This window comes from Podarcis gaigeae, assembly GCF_964106915.1.
Source record: "Podarcis gaigeae genome assembly, chromosome: 8".
NCBI classification, from domain to species: Eukaryota; Metazoa; Chordata; class Lepidosauria; order Squamata; family Lacertidae; genus Podarcis; species Podarcis gaigeae.
Genome location: NC_139684.1, coordinates 73,067,159 through 73,083,186, shown reverse-complemented (window position 1 = coordinate 73,083,186; position 16,028 = coordinate 73,067,159). Strand labels below are relative to the sequence as shown.

At 45.4% G+C, this 16,028-nt stretch overlaps 1 long non-coding RNA gene across 2 annotated transcripts; it reads left to right on the top strand.

Moving 5' to 3' along the window:
• The first annotated feature begins 11,615 nt into the window (after positions 1-11,615).
• LOC310850083 lies at positions 11,616-15,265 on the top strand. 2 transcript variants are annotated; one of them, XR_014567208.1, is made up of 3 exons: positions 11,756-11,771; positions 11,853-12,485; positions 14,483-15,265. It is a non-coding gene; the product is annotated as an uncharacterized lncRNA (long non-coding RNA). The 2 variants fall into 2 exon arrangements; XR_014567207.1 differs by having other exon boundaries at positions 11,616-12,485.
• Positions 15,266-16,028: the final 763 nt, after the last annotated feature.

The window sequence follows — 16,028 nt, the reverse complement described above, 5'->3', positions numbered from 1 at the left end:
CTTTTGGTAGTTTGGAGATACCTTAAAACTCTTTTTACTCCTTGCCAAGCATGCATTGATGGTTTTTCAGCTTGTCTACACAGCATGTTGACAGCATATGTTATATCGGGCCGAGTCCACTGTGCAATGTGGAGTAGACTGCCTATCGCTGACTGGTAAACCCCGGGATTACTGAACTCTGTCTGTTGCTCGGCTTGAGCATCCTTTATGTAACTTAGCTCCATTGGGGTTTTAACACCAGCACAGTTGTCCATTTTAAACCTTTCCAGCAACTGCTGGATCTTAGCTTTTTGGCTGAGCCAATAGTTCCCATTTTCATCTTGCTGAATTTTAACTCCTAGATAAACAGATACATTGCCTAGTGATTTTATCTGAAACCTTTCTCCAAGCTTTGTGGTAAATTGTTGTGCAAGTTTATCATCCTTTCCACTGTATAATAAATCGTCAACGAATATCAAGACTGCTTCTTGCTCACATCCCAAGCCTTTTAGATAAAGACACGCATCTGCTGCGCTCTTTCTGAACCCCATGCTCTCTAGAGCATCGTTTAAGCAGGAATTCCAATTACGGGCGGACTGTTTCAACCCATAAATGGATTTGTGTAGGCGCCAGACCTGGTTTGGCTTGTCTCCTTCAAAACCTGGTGGTGGTGTCATATAGACTTCCTCCTGTAAGTCTGCATTTAAATAAGCACAAGAATTATGGGTAGGCGTGTTCACACAACCAGCATGAACCTGTTCAACTTCATCTGGACTTGTCTCAAAATAATATAACCCATCTCTGCATTCCACCTGCAAAAGAGATACGTTATTCTTTGAAATAGTGCAAACCCCATTTTCAAACACAGTTTTAAACCCATTTCTATCAAGTTCTGACACAGACAAAATACACCCCTTCAATCCCTTTAGCACGTAGGCATCAATTTCTGTTTGCAAACATTTCAAGAACACTGTGCCTACGGTCTCTAAGGAACGTTTAGTTGAATCTGCCATTGTCACAACTTTAAGGGTTTGCAAATGTCTGCAATTCTGCAAACGGACACTAGATGGCGCCACCAGGTGGTGAGATGCACCACTGTCGATCAACCAGCGTAGATTGCTGCCTTGGCCACGTCCTTGCATCAACGCCATTACTGAAGCCATGTGCTGTGTGCTGTGGGAGTAGCCACGACCTCCTCCTCTTCTTCGACGTCCCCTGGAACTCCTTGTCTGGTAACTAGGGGTAACGGCCTTGGTGCTGTCTTGACCAGGTTCACGTGTGCAATTCCTAATTAAATGGGAAGGGGAACCACAGCGAAAACAGTGTCTAGCTGCAAAAGCATTTACTGTGTGCTCAAACTCAGCATCAACACTCTTAGGCACAGCATAACTCCCCTTTAAAGACAAACCTCTTTCTCTTTGCCTTTTATCCTGTTCATCTGCAAGCCGAGATGAAATGTATTCAAGGGTTAATTCAGTTGAAGGCATAGCTTCCAAGGTTAGAACTAGAGTCTCATAGCTTTTATCAAGAGAAGACAACAATATGTATGACTGCTGCTCCATAGAGAAGGGAATGCCCAGCTGTCTTAGTTGATTAAAGGCAGACACCATTTTGGCAATATGTTCTTTCACACACGCTCCCGGTTGGAGACGTAAATCAAACAAACATCTTGTAGCATGGATCTTGGCCCCCGCAGTGTTTCTGGAATTTAGCCGCTGCAGAACCGTCCAGACCTCATGCGTGTTCTTTAACTCAGAAACGTAAGGCATTTGCTCTGGTCCCACTGCCAAAGCTAGTAGACCTTGGGCTTTCCTGTCACGTTTCTGTGAAGCTGCTGCTGTTGCTTTGTCTTCTGCAGACGCGTCTGCAGCTGCCTGTAAAGGCGGTGCTTCAGTACAACTCCACAACTCTTTTGCTTGCAACCAAACCCTCACTCTAGCCTTCCAATCTTGCCAATTTTTCCCATTGAGTCGCGTAAACGGGACAGAAAAACTTTCCTGGGACTCTGCCATCCTCCCTGGGGCTTAGGAACGATACTCACACACCTGTAGACCGTCTCCCAGCAGCTGAGGTGGCTCCTTGAAGAATAAGATGTCTTCCAGAGAGTACAAACTGCTCAGTGCCTGTTTAAAACTTTTCTAGGCACATTGCAGGACTCAAGCTGCTTTGAAAGCTTTCGTTGTCGGCAACCGCTTCTGTCTTCGCTCCAGTCCTTTCATAAATCACTCTGAACTGCACTCCTTAGCTCCTTCTTGACGTACAAACAACCATAACCTGTCCCATTAAACTTTAATTAGTTTAATGTAAATGCCCAGTGCGCTTCCATCGTCACAAGTCCCACTACAGCAGAGTATTTCGCACAGCAGTTGAAGAAGGGCAGGAGAGGCAGTATCTTTTCAAAGAGGAGTCTTGGAGCATGCGGTTTGTAACTCAAAGATAAGGTTTATTTACAAAACAAAAAACAACCCTGGCGAAGAACCACACATCTCAGCAAACACGCCCAAAAAAGGGGAGAGAGGGGGAAGAACAAACACACAGGAGACTATTTATACAAACTCATGTTCCTGGAAGCCTAATGACCTCCAGCTGCTCAGTGATTAGAGCGTTTCTGCTACCTTTTAACCCTTTGATAGCAACATTTCTCCACCCCAATAATTCAAGCCACTGTGTTGTCTACAGGGACAGGAAGAAATGGCAGAACACAAAGTGGGTGGTGGTTTCAAAGAGAACAGGATAAGGGGTCGCTCAGATGTTGCTTTTGCTCAGTCAAGGCAAAACTGAGACAGGGTGAGGTTCAGAGAGGGGGCTGAATCAAGTCTGTGTTCAGGAGGGTTCCAGCTGGCTGGAGGGGTTCAAGCTAAGATCTGCAACTCTGAATCTCCTACGCTTCAGCAGGAAATAAAATGAGCCTCAGCACAGCTGCCTCTGCCAGTGCTGAAAGTTTTTGTCTTGCTTCAAGGGGCCCAGGCCTTTACTTTGGTCTCTTGTTGCTATGGTGGAGCAGAGGATTCCCTGCTTGTAGTGGATCCTCCAAGTCTAAGTATGACATTGTCACAGCCTCTGGCCAGTGAGGAGTCAGACTCAGGCCCCACAGGCACTTTGGGTAGCAATGTTTCTGGGCTGTCTCCTGCGTGGCCTTCCTCCTTTTGTTTCGGAGTCCTGCACCTCACCACCTAAAGAGGACTTGACTCCTGTTCCCCGGCAGGCACAGGATGACTCTCAGGCAGCCAACATCCAGAAAGGCAGCTGGGTTAGCCTCTTGCAGCGAAACAGGAAAGAGTCTCTGATGACCACTTTAAAGTTGCATGGATTCTTTGGGGCATTTGTTTTCACAAACTAGGCCTGGTCTGAGCTGCTGGGCTGCTTTCTGAGTTAGGGGTGGGTGGCCTGTTTCATGGTGGCCCGGGTCCTACTCAGATGGTCATTTCTAGAAGGTGATGCTTAGGGAGTGCTCTTTGATCCCCTGGACCCTTTAGTGTGGGGTTCCTCTGGGTTTGATTTTATCCCCTCTGCTGTCTAACAGCGACATAAAACAACTGAGTGGGGTTATCTGGAGTTTTGGAGTACAGTGGTACCTTGGTTGTCAAACTCAGTTCATTCCGCGAGTCCCTTCAACTCCCAGAACCATTTGAAAACCAAGGTGTGGCTTCCGATTGGCTGCAAGAGCTTCCTGCACTCAATTGGAAGCCACAGAAGCCACGTCAGAAGTTCGCCAGTTCGCCTTCCAAAAAACGTTCACAAACCAGAACACTTACTTCCAGGTTTGAGGCGTTTGGGAGCCGATTTGTTCAGGAGCCAAGCCGTTCGACAACCAAGGTATCACTGTACCTTGCTGGTGATGCACAGGTCTACTTCTCCTTTACATCTGCCATCAGTTCTCACTCTCTTTCTCCACAGACCCAAGAAGGCAACTTTAATGGAGATGTGATAGCTGCCAAGCGAAACTCCAGGATGGCTCGCATCTTGAACCACACAGCCCTCGGAGTGGGCTGCTTCTGCTTCGTTATGTATATCATCATAATGGCAACTTTGTATTGGCAACTGCAAAACCAGCACCCACTTGACTGAGGATTCACTGCACAGCCTCCACATTTCGAAAGACCTCCACCCCGTTGCACCACTGAGAAGAAGGCCTGGCTGGACGCTGTGCTTTATGAATCATTCCATAGCAGGAAGTGCTAAAGGACTGAGTCAAACGTACAGGCTCATCGCATGATTTCTGTTTATTTTACTTGATGACCAACAATGGGATGTGTGAACTTCAAAGCATTGTCCCAAAGGAGACATCAAGTGCTCTTGGAAGTTCTACCTAGGGGGAAAAATATAATATCCTATTTGTTGTTGTTGTTTAGTCGTTTAGTCGTGTCCGACTCTTCGTGACCCCATGGACCAGAGAACGCCAGGCACCTCTGTCCTCCACTGCCTCCCACAGTTTGGTCAAACTCATGCTGGTAACCTCGAAAACACTATCCAACCATCTCGTCCTCTGCCGTCCCCTTCTCCTTGTGCCCTCCATCTTTCCCAGCATCAGGGTCTTCTCCAGGGAGTCTTCTCTTCTCATGAGGTGGCCAAAGTACTGGAGCCTCAGCTTCACAATCTGTCCTTCCAGTGAGCACTCAGGGTTGATTTCCTTCAGTATGGAGAGGTTTGATCTTCTTGCAGTCCATGGGACTCTCAAGAGTCTCCTCCAGCACCATAATTCAAAAGCATCAATTCTTCGGCGATCAGCCTTCTTTATGGTCCAGCTCTCACTTCCATACATCACTACTGGGAAAACCATAGCTTTAACTATACGAACCTTTGTTGGCAAGGTGATGTCTCTACTTCTCAAGATGCTGTCTAGGCCTGTCATTGCCCTTCTCCCAAGAAGCAGGCGTCTTTTAATTTCGTGGCTGCTGTCACCATCTGCAGTGATCATTGAGCCCAAGAAAGTAAAATCTCTCACTACCTCCATTCCTTCCCCTTCTATTTGCCAGGAGGTGATGGGACCAGTGGCCATGATCTTCGTTTTTTTGATGTTGAGCTTCACTCTGCCATATATTCCTATACAGTGGCACCTCAGGTTAAGCACTTAATTCGTTCTGGAGGTCTGTTCTTAACCTGAAACTGTTCTTAACCTGAAGCACCACTTTAGCTAATGGGGCCTCCCGCTGTTGCTGCGGCACCGGAGCACGATTTCTGTTCTCATCCTGAAGCAAAATTCTTAACCTGAAGCACTATTTCTGGGATAGCGGAGTCTGTAACCTGAAGCGTATGTAACCTGAAGCGTATGTAACCCGAGGTACCACTGTACACATACAGTGGTGCCTCGCAAGACGAAATTAATTCGTTCTGCGAGTTGTTTCGTCTTGCGATTTTTTCGTCTTGCGGAGCGCGGATTCCCTGGGTATTAACGGCTTTAAGAAAAAGGAAGCAAACTCGCAAGACGTTTTCGTCTTGCGAAGCAAGCCCATAGGGAAAATCGTCTTGCAAAGCAACTCAAAAAATGAAAAACCCTTTCGTCTTGTGCGTTTTTCGTCTTGCAAGGCATTCGTCTTGCGAGGTACCACTGTAATAATTTTTAAAAATGGGGATGGGGTTTATAAGAGATTCTGAAAAACACAATGTTATCAAGCAGGATCTGGTGACAATATGCATACTCCATTTACAATTATAGATCAGAGATGGACAAATACAGACATAATATAAAGCCAAAATAAACCATCGGTATGTGAATGTGTGGAAGTGAGTGATTAGAACTGTTTATTATGTAGGTGTAATGGTTAAACAAGGCAAGGTTACAAAACATGAACTCTAATCTACCAAAGCAAAGTAATGAAAATATTCAAATGCTCTACACTTCTTCTTCTTTTGACATGTTCAGGGAAGTTTTTAAATGTGTGACATTTTAATGTATTTTTAATCTTTGTTGGAAGCTGCCCAGAGTGGCTGTGGAAACCCAGCCAGATGGGCAGGGTACAAATAATAAATTACTATTACTATTACATCTTTATTGAAAGTTCAAAAAGTACATAATTATATGTGCGCTAAATATTGTGAGATGTAAATAAAAGAGAGAAAAAGAGAAAGAGAAACACAACCCGTGTAGAAGGAAAAATAAAGGGGGGGGGCAAAACTCTATGCTTTACAAGGTTGTTATTGTACTTCACCAGATCTTAACCTATTACGGTATTTGTAAGAATGGATTCCAAATATCATTGATTAAATCTTATGCAACAACAACAACAAAACAGCCATCAACATATATGAATTTTTGTTATTAGCAAAACAATTTGATATACAGGTACTGAGGGAGGGTTGGAATAAAGAATCAGAGATCTCCATTTTGACCACACAGTAGGAAACTGTTTTAACTGCTATAACAAGGGTGTTTCTGGACCTTAGATTGAAGCTCATACAACAAAAAATAATATTTAGAATATACTCGACCCCATTATGTTTGTTTAAAAAGGGGCTATCTAATGTATCTAACTGTTGGAGATGCAATAGGATAATGCTTCTCCAAAACATACCGTATTTTTCGCTCTATAGGACACACTTCTCCCCCTCAAAAAATGAAGGGGAAATGTGTGTGCGTCCTATGGGCCAATGCAGGCTTTCGCTGAAGCCTGGAGAGCGAGAGGCGTCAGTGCGCACCGACCCCTATTGCTCTCCAGGCTTCAGGAAGCTATCCGCAAGCCTTGGGAGCCCGGCGGGAGTTCCTGCCGGGCTCGCAAGGCTTGCAGATAGCAGCCTGTTCTGGGGGCTGGGGTCGGGGGAAGCTCAGGCTTCCCCCGCCCCAGCCCCGCGGCTGGGGGGGATATAATTTTTTTTATTATTTCCCAAAAAAAAACCAAAGTGCGCCCTATAGGGCGAAAAATACGGTATGTTTTTCCATTGTCCTATATTGAAAGATTTTTGGCAGAACAAACTATCAATAAAACTTTACAAAGCAACCTTAAATTTACAGAGCAAAATATCCTCTTGAATTATATAACCAGCACATAGAATCATAGAATCATAGAGTTGGAAGAGACCACAAGGGCCATCGAGTCCAACCCCCTGCCAAGCAGGAAACACCATCAGAGCACTCCTGACATATGGTTGTCAAGCCTCTGCTTAAAGACCTCCAAAGAAGGAGACTCCACCACACTCCTTGGCAGCAAATTCCACTGTCGAACAGCTCTTACTGTCAGGAAGTTCTTCCTAATGTTTAGGTGGAATCTTTTCTCTTGTAGTTTGGAACCATTGCTCCGTGTCCGCTTCTCTGGAGCAGCAGAAAACAACCTTTCTCCCTCCTCTATGTGACATCCTTTTATATATTTGAACATGGCTATCATATCACCCCTTAACCTCCTCTTCTCCAGGCTAAACATGCCCAGCTCCCTTAGCCGTTCTTCATAAGGCATCGTTTCCAGGCCTTTGACCATTTTGGTTGCTCTCCTCTGGACACGTTCCAGTTTGTCAGTGTCCTTCTTGAACTGTGGTGCCCAGAACTGGACACAGTACTCCAGGTGAGGTCTGACCAGAGCAGAATACAGTGGCACTATTACTTCCCTTGATCTAGATGCAATACTCCTATTGATGCAGCCCAGAATTGCATTGGCTTTTTTAGCTGCCGCGTCACACTGTTGGCTCATGTCAAGTTTGTGGTCAACCAAGACTCCTAGATCCTTTTCACATGTACTGCTCTCAAGCCAGGTGTCACCCATCTTGTATTTGTGCCTCTCATTTTTTTTGCCCAAGTGCAATACTTTACATTTCTCCCTATTAAAATTCATCTTGTTTGTTTTGGCCCAGTTCTCTAATCTGTCAAGGTCGTTTTGAAGTGTGATCCTGTCCTCTGGGGTGTTAGCCACCCCTCCCAGTTTGGTGTCATCTGCAAATTTGATCAGGATGCCCTTAAGTCCATCATCCAAGTCATTGATAAAGATGTTGAATAAGACCGGGCCCAAGACAGAACCCTGTGGCACCCCACTAGTCACTCTTCTCCAGGATGAAGAGGAACCATTGATGAGCACCCTTTGGGTTCGGTCAGTCAGCCAGTTACAAATCCACTGAGTGGTAGCATAGTCAAGACCACATTTTACCAGCTTCTTTACAAGAATATCATGGGGCACCTTGTCAAATGCCTTGCTGAAATCAAGGTAGGCTACATCCACTGCGTTCCCTTCATCTACCAGGCTTGTAATTCTGTCAAAAAACGAGATCAGGTTAGTCTGACATGATTTTCAGAAATCCATGCTGACTATTGGTGATCACAGCATTCCTTTCTAGGTGCTCACAGACTGTTTGCTTAATGATCTGCTCCAGAATCTTCCCTGGTATTGATGTCAGACTGACTGGGCGGTAATTATTTGGGTCCTCTCTTTCCCCCTTTTTGAAAATAGGGACAACATTTGCCCTCCTCCAGTCTGCCGGGACTTCACCTGTTCTCCAGGAATTCTCGAAGATGACTGCCAGTAGTTCTGAGATCAAATTTGCCAGTTCTTTTAATACTCTTGGATGCAGTTCATCTGGCCCTGGAGACTTGAATACATCTAAACTAGCCAAGTATTCTTGTACTATCTCCTTAGTTATTCTGGGCTGTGTTTCCTCTGCTGAATCATTTGCTCCAAATTCTTCAGGTCGGGCATTGTTTTCTTTATCGGAGAAGACTGAGGCAAAGAAGGCATTGAGGAGTTCAGCCCTTTCTGTTTCCCCTGTTTGCATTACACCATCTTCTCCTCTGAGTGACCCCACTGTTTCTTTGTTCTTCCTTTTGCTATGAACATACCCATAAAAGACTTTTTTTGTTGCTTTTAACCTCTCTAGCAAGCCTGAGTTCATTCTGTGCTTTAGCTTTTCTGACTTTGTGTCTACACGTGCTGGCTATTTGTTTGAATTCCTCTTTGGTGGCTTCCCCCCTTTTCCATTTTTTGTACACATCCTTTTTTAATCTTAACTCAGTTAAAAGTTCTTTAGATAGCCACCCTGGCTTCTTTAGGCACCTTCCATGTTTCCGTCTCATTGGTATTGCCTGAAGTTGTGCTTTTACTATCTCCCTCTTAACAAACTCCCAGCCATCATGAACTCCCTTTCCTTTTAATATTACTGTCCATGGGATCTCACCCAGCACTTCCCTAAGTTTTATGAAGTCGGCTTTCTTAAAGTCAAGAAATTGAGTCCTAGTATGCTTGGCTGCTCCTTTCCGCTGTATAGTAAACTTCAGAAGAGCATGATCACTCGCGCCTAATGATCCTTCCACTTCTACTCCACTAACCAGGTCATCAACATTGGTTAGGACCAGATCTAAAATGGCTGTTCCTCTTGTTGCTTCTCCCACTTTCTGGACATGGAACCTTAAAAAAGGACAATATGAGTGGACTCTCCACAGCAAAAAGACTGATCCTGATGAATTGGAAAAATAAAAATGCAGCTCCCTTCTATGATTGGATTGAAGACTTATACAAACTCACAACATATGAACAACTTGCATTACAAACACAGACTTGCCATGGACAAATGTTCTACACTTAGTAAGCGATGGACATCACGTAGGAATGATTAGGTTGTATCCAGTGCTTCCTCTGCTCAGAGTATACCCATTGAAATTAATGGATATGACTAACTTAGGTCCATTCCGTTCAGTGGGGCTACCCTGAGTAGAATTCAGTTGGATACCACGCAGAGTCCCATGGACAATGGCCATGTTAGTTGCCCCAGAATTGGCAACAATAAAATATAACGATCCATGTCCTTAAAACAAAGGGGGATTTAAGTCAGTATGACCGCTTCTGCCGCACTGGGCGCCACAAATATGGCATGGTGAATTGAGCAGAATGGAAAGTGAGAGGTGGGAGGCACCAAATGTTGGCCTTGGGCAGGGAGTCTCTGAAATCTGAAAGACCAAAGTCTGCCCCGCCTTAAAATCATGATATGGGCTTAACCTTCTGGCTCCCAGCTGCAACTCTCCTCACTGGGGGACAGGAGGTGGGCAGGTGTGGAGGACTCCCTGGTCCTGAATGGGGTAACTATGCCCCTGAAGGACCAGGTGTGCAGCCTGGGAGTCATTCTGGACTCACAGCTGTCCATGGAGGTACAGGTCAATTCTGTGTCCAGGGCAGCTGTTTATCAGCTCCATCTGGTATGCAGGCTGAAACCCTACCTGCCCACGGACTGTCTTGCCAGAGTGATGTATGCTCTGGTTATATCTTGCTTGGACTACTGCAATGTGCTCTATGTGGGGCTACCTTTGAAGGTGACCCGGAAACTACAACTAATCCAGAATGCAGCAGCTAGACTGGTGACTGGCTGTAGCCGAGACCACATAAAACTGGTCTTGAAAGACCTACACTGGCTCCCAGTATGCTTCTGAGCACAATGCAAAGTGTTGGTGCTGACCTTTAAAGCCTTAAACGGCCTCGGCCCAGTATACCTGAAGGAGCATCTCCACCCCCATCGTTCTGCCTGGACACTGAGGTCCAGCGCTGAGGGCCTTCTGGCAGTTCCCTTGCTGTGAGAAGCCAGTTACAGGGAACCAGGCAGAGGGTTAGCACCCACCCTGTGGAACACAATCCCATCATGTCAAAGAGAACAACAACTACCAGACTTTCAGAAGACATCTGAAGGCAGCCTTGTTTAGGGAAGCTTTTCATGTTTGATGGACTATTGTATTTTAATATTATGTTGGAAGCCGTCCAGAGTGGCTGGAAACCCAGCCAGATGGGTGGGCTATAAATTATTATTATTATTATTATTATTATTATTATTATTATCCCACCATCCTACCCAGCTTTACCTTCCTATATAAGACTCCATCCTCCAGTTTTGTTCCCTTCCTCTTGTTATCTGGATGATTAACTCCCTTTTCTAACCCTCCTGCCTCGTCTTCTCAGTACTGCTGGGCCTGGTGCTTAAATTCTCCCAACGCTTCACCAACAGGAATACATGCCTATCATACCCATCTTCTCACCCTACAAATTCCAGCCCAAGCCCTGCAGAACACAGGCAGGAAAGATGTGGCCTGGGGCCAAACAGTGAGGCCTGGAGCAGGACATTGGGCACCCAGTCCTGAAGCACCCCATCCCTGCCTTAAATCTAAAGAAAAAGATGCACTTTGAACATTAATTAGTAAATGCCATCTATTCTATTCATGCAGTCTTGTGTTTCAAAGGCAAATACTGCAATTGTATGCCAGTGTGGCAATACTGCAATTGTATACCAGTGTGGTGTAGTGGTTAAGAGCAGTAGTCTCGTAATCTGGGGAACCGGGTTCGCGTCTCTGCTCCTCCACATGCAGCTGCTGGGTGACCTTGGGCTAGTCACTCTTCTCTGAAGTCTTTCAGCCTCACTCACCTCACAGAGTGTTTGTTGTGGGGGAGGAAGGGAAAGGAGAATGTTAGCCACTTTGCGACTCCTTAGGGTAGTGATAAAGCGGGATATCAAATCCAAACTCCTCCTCCTCCTCCTCCTCCTCCTCCTCGTCCTCTTCTTCTTCTTCTTCTTCTTCTTCTTCTTCTTCTTCTTCTTCTTCTTCTTCTGCTTTGGGGAGCCTCAGAGAGATATAAATAAATATGTGATATGATATAATATACAGTTGCAGCATGGAAGTCTAATGGAATCCATTCCGGTCGTCCGTTCAACTGCCAAAACGTTCGAAAACCAAATTGTGGCTTCTGATTGGCTGCAGGAAGCTCCAGCCTGTCAGAAGCCGCGGAAGCCCCTTAGAATGTTTGGCTTCCAAAAACAGTTCACAAACCAGAACAGTCACTTCCAGGTTTGCGACGTTCAGGAGCCAAAATGTTCGGGAACTAAGCTGTTCGAAAACCAAGGTGCGATTGTACATATTTTATGATAGGGGTGTATGCAGTTTTAGGGGAGGAGTCATTATGTACCAATTTTCTCGTTCCCAGCCACTCATACGTCTGGGTTGAAAGACTCAGTGGAGCTGCTGTTCTAATTCCAGAGACAGAGCACGGACTAGCGGCCACCTGAGAAGACAGCCAGCAATGTAAAACCAACGCCTAGGCAAAAGAAGACCAAAGTTCACCGAAAGAGAAAGAGGAAGGGAGGGAGGCAGCAAGAGGCGGGGAGAAGAGTTAGAGGTGCAGCTGAGGAGAGGAAGAGCAGAGCACCCAGTAGCTAATCACAGACTGCCAGCTTCGGGGAGCAAAGGGGAGGAAAAGGAGAGCAGGCCGTTCGCCATGAGCAACTACGAGAGGCTGAAAGACGATTCCACCACCACTCAGGATCCACCTCCTTACGCTGACAAAGACTCCCATGAAGACCATGAACCAACGAAACCTCTTATTGGACCAGAACCCCGCCACATGGGCTGGCCCTCTAACGCTGTGCCATCCCAGTACCAACATTATGGTGCAGCTGGTGCAGGATCCTACCAGGTTCCGATCCTTCAACCTCCGCAGGCCACCGTCATCATTCGTGGTCCACCTGCCAATGAACCTGATTACCTGGTGTACTCTATCTGTACCATGCTTTGCTGTTGCCTCCCCCTGGGCATTGCTGCCTTAATTTACTCTATGCAGGTGAGCTCCTCCCTCTTTTTCTTTGGGCTGGGGGAGATGTAGTGCTATAATAAGAGGGGGTCCAAAAGGCCCCATGACCTTTTCTGATTTCCTTTTAGCAACAGTCTGTAGAAGGCGGCTTGTGGTGTGGCTGAAATTCAGGAAGCAGGGGAGCCTAGGGATTTTGGATTCAGGCTTTGGGGACTCTTTCCTCACCCCAACTGATAGAGAAAAATAGGGGTGGTTGACTTTTGCTGCCCAACTTCTTAAGGGACTGATTCCCCTTAGTCTATGATCAGTCAGAGATAAATGGATGGAGGCAGGAAGCAGTGAAAGCAAGGCAGATCTTTATTTTTCTGTTGCAACAGAGTTCCCTACCTACCTAGCAAGGAGCATAGAGAGACCCAGAACCAAGAAAAAACATCTCTTTTAAGGGTTTTCATTTTGGCATGGAGAAGAAGGACATCCCCTCTACAAACAGTCAGAAATTACATCACACATAATGTGGGGTAACTGTGGCTCAGGTAGGCCAAGGTTTCATATTCCTGAGGATTTGGCAAGATTTACATAGTTCCAGACACAGTTTGCAGAAAAGGCATTTGATAAGACCAGGGGTCAGCAACCTAAGACCCATGGATCACAAGTGGACCACGTGGATCGTTTAACCAGCCCACGAGCCACCCCCAAACCGAGCTGCCTGCTCGGCGAGTCCCTGTGTGCTGTGCTAAACTGGTACAGGGACTCACTTTCGCAGCGCCAGAAATTGCGTCTGCACGATCTGGCCCACAGAGGGATCTCTGCTGGAGTGAACCGACCCAGGCAATGTAAACCTTGCAGACCCCTGGATAAGACAATCAGGATGCCTGTCAGTCATCCCTCATCTGGGCAAACAGTGACACTTAATAAAAAGGAGGTTCAATAGATATAGGAGAGGAATCCCTTCAGGAACTTCCCCTCATTGCTACCTGCCCATGTGGTCTCAGGCAAGAGGGATTAAGGAAGCAGAGGAAATATTTAGAGTCTTTAGGAGACCCAAGCTGGCTTTTGGATTGCTCTCCTGCACTATTGTGGCATATAGACTTATGCATGTGTGCAATTATCAACATTTATTCTATATTTGAGACCTTAGAATTCCTACAACACCCATCATTTAAGCCACGGTGTCAAGGCAAAACTCAGGCAGAGTGAGATTCAGAGAGGGGACTGAATCAAGTCTGTGTTCAGGAGGGTTCCAGCTGGCTGGAGGGGTTCAAGCTAAGATCTGCAACTCTGAATCTCCTACGCTTCAGCAGGAAATAAAGACAACCTCCGCCCTATATAGTATCAGCACAGCTGCCTCTACCAGCAGTGTGAGTTGTTGTTTTGCTTAAATGGGCCCAGCCCTCTGTGTTAGTCTCGTGCTACGGTGGAGCAAATGAGTCTCTGCTTGCATTGAGTTTTCCAAGTCCAAAGATGACATTGCCACAGCCTCTGGCCATTGGGGAAGACAAAACTCTGGATCCTTTATTTATTTATCTTTTAATTTTTTTATAATTTTCATTTAAATATATTACAATTATTCCATCATAATTTTAGCATTTCAAACTTTGACTCCCTTCCCCGTGTTTCTGTGGTTCTTTTCATTTCTTTTCATCTTCCTGCATACTCTTGAGTATAGGCTATGTTAAAGGCCTAATTAAAAACACAATTTCCCCTGTAGTTATTTTCCCCACCACACTGTGTCGCCTCTGTTCCTCACTTTATGACCTCTTCTAGCAAGGTCACTTTTTCTTTTGTTTATCTTTCCTGCTTCCTGTTAGTCCTCCTTCACCCAAACACAGACATGAACTTTCTCAGAAATGTGGGATTCCCCTGGGGTATGATTTTATCCCCCCTGCTGTTTAACATCTACATGAAACCACTGAGTGGGGTTATCTGGAGTTCTGGAGCACAGTTGTCAGCGATAGGCCGATGACGCACAGCTGTACTTCTCCTTTACATCTGCCGTCAATTCTCTCTCTCTCTCTCTTTCTCCACAGACCCGAGAAGCCAACCTTAATGGAGATGTCATAGCTGCCAAGAGAAACTCCAAGATGGCGCGCATTTTGGCCAACACAGCCCTCGGGGTGGGATGCGTCTTAATTGTTGTGTATATCATAATAATGGCAATTGTGTATACAAATGCAAAAAATCAGCATCCGCATAACTAAGGTTTTGCCGCACATTCTCCACCCCCTGAAAAACCTCCCCACCATTGCAATAATCAGAGAAGGCCTGGTTGGGTGCTGTGCATTTTGATTCATTCCATAACTAAAGGGGTGGCATACACATGCATGCACATCACATGATTTCTATTGAATTTACGCAATGACGAGCAATGGGGTGCATGAACTTTCAGAGCACTTGATGTTGTCACTTTAGAGGCAATGCCTAGGAGCAATACCTAGGAGCAAATTTGTAATATATTCTGTAATACATCCTGTCATATATTCCAATACACATTGGAAATCTATTCCTAGGTATATATATAATTTTTGAAAAGGGGGTGTGTGGGGATTATAAGAGATTCTGAAAAATGCAATGTTAACAAACAGGATCTGATGACAGGATGCCGACTCCATTTATCATTATTGATCAGAGATGAACAACTGCAGACATAAAATAAAGCCGGGAGCCAGAATAAGCCATGGGTATGTGAAAGTGTTGAAGGTAATGACTCAAACTGTTTATAACATAGGTGTAATGGTTAAACAAGTCAAGGCAGAAAAATGTGAACCCAATTCTACCAAAGCAAAGTAATTAAAATATTCAAATGCTCTACACTTCTTCTTTTCTTGGCATCTTTATTGAAAGTTCAAAAAGTACATAATTTTATGTGCACTAAACATTGTGAGACATAAATAAAAGAGAGAAAGGGAAACAGAACCCGCGTAGAAGGGAAAATAAAGGGGGGACGACCCAAAACTCTATTCTACCGAGGGAAAGTAATCAAAGTAGCCATATGCTCTACACATAGCAAGTGATGGACATCATGGGTGATTCCTTTCTGATACACAAACGATACAATTCCAAATAGGAAATATTAAGTTGCATTCGGTGCTTCGAATACCCGTATTTTCATCGCACAAATTTCAGCCCAAGCTCTGCGGAAGAGGGGCAGTGAAGTGAGGGTCAAATAGTGAGGCTTACAGCAGCACATTTGGTCCCCAGTCCTGAACTGCTTCAGTCCCCCTCCCTTAACATGAAAGAGGAAGATGTGTCTTGAACATGAATTAAATGCCACCTCATGTACTCATCCAGTCTGGTGTTTTAAAGGCAAATAATGCGCATGTGTGGTGCTTTGGAAGCCTCTCGGAGTGATAAAAATAAAAATGATGTGATGTAATATACATATTATATGATTGGGGTTTTATGCAGTGTTAGGGTAGGGGGCAGTACCTCTGGCGGGGGGCATGCCGTGCTCCTACTGGGGTAGTTTGCCCACCTTTGCTCCCCACCCTGCACCAGCTTGGGAAGGCGATGGAAGGGGGGGCAATGCCACGCATGACGCCACACATGTGACTTCATGACATCTGGAAGAGCCAG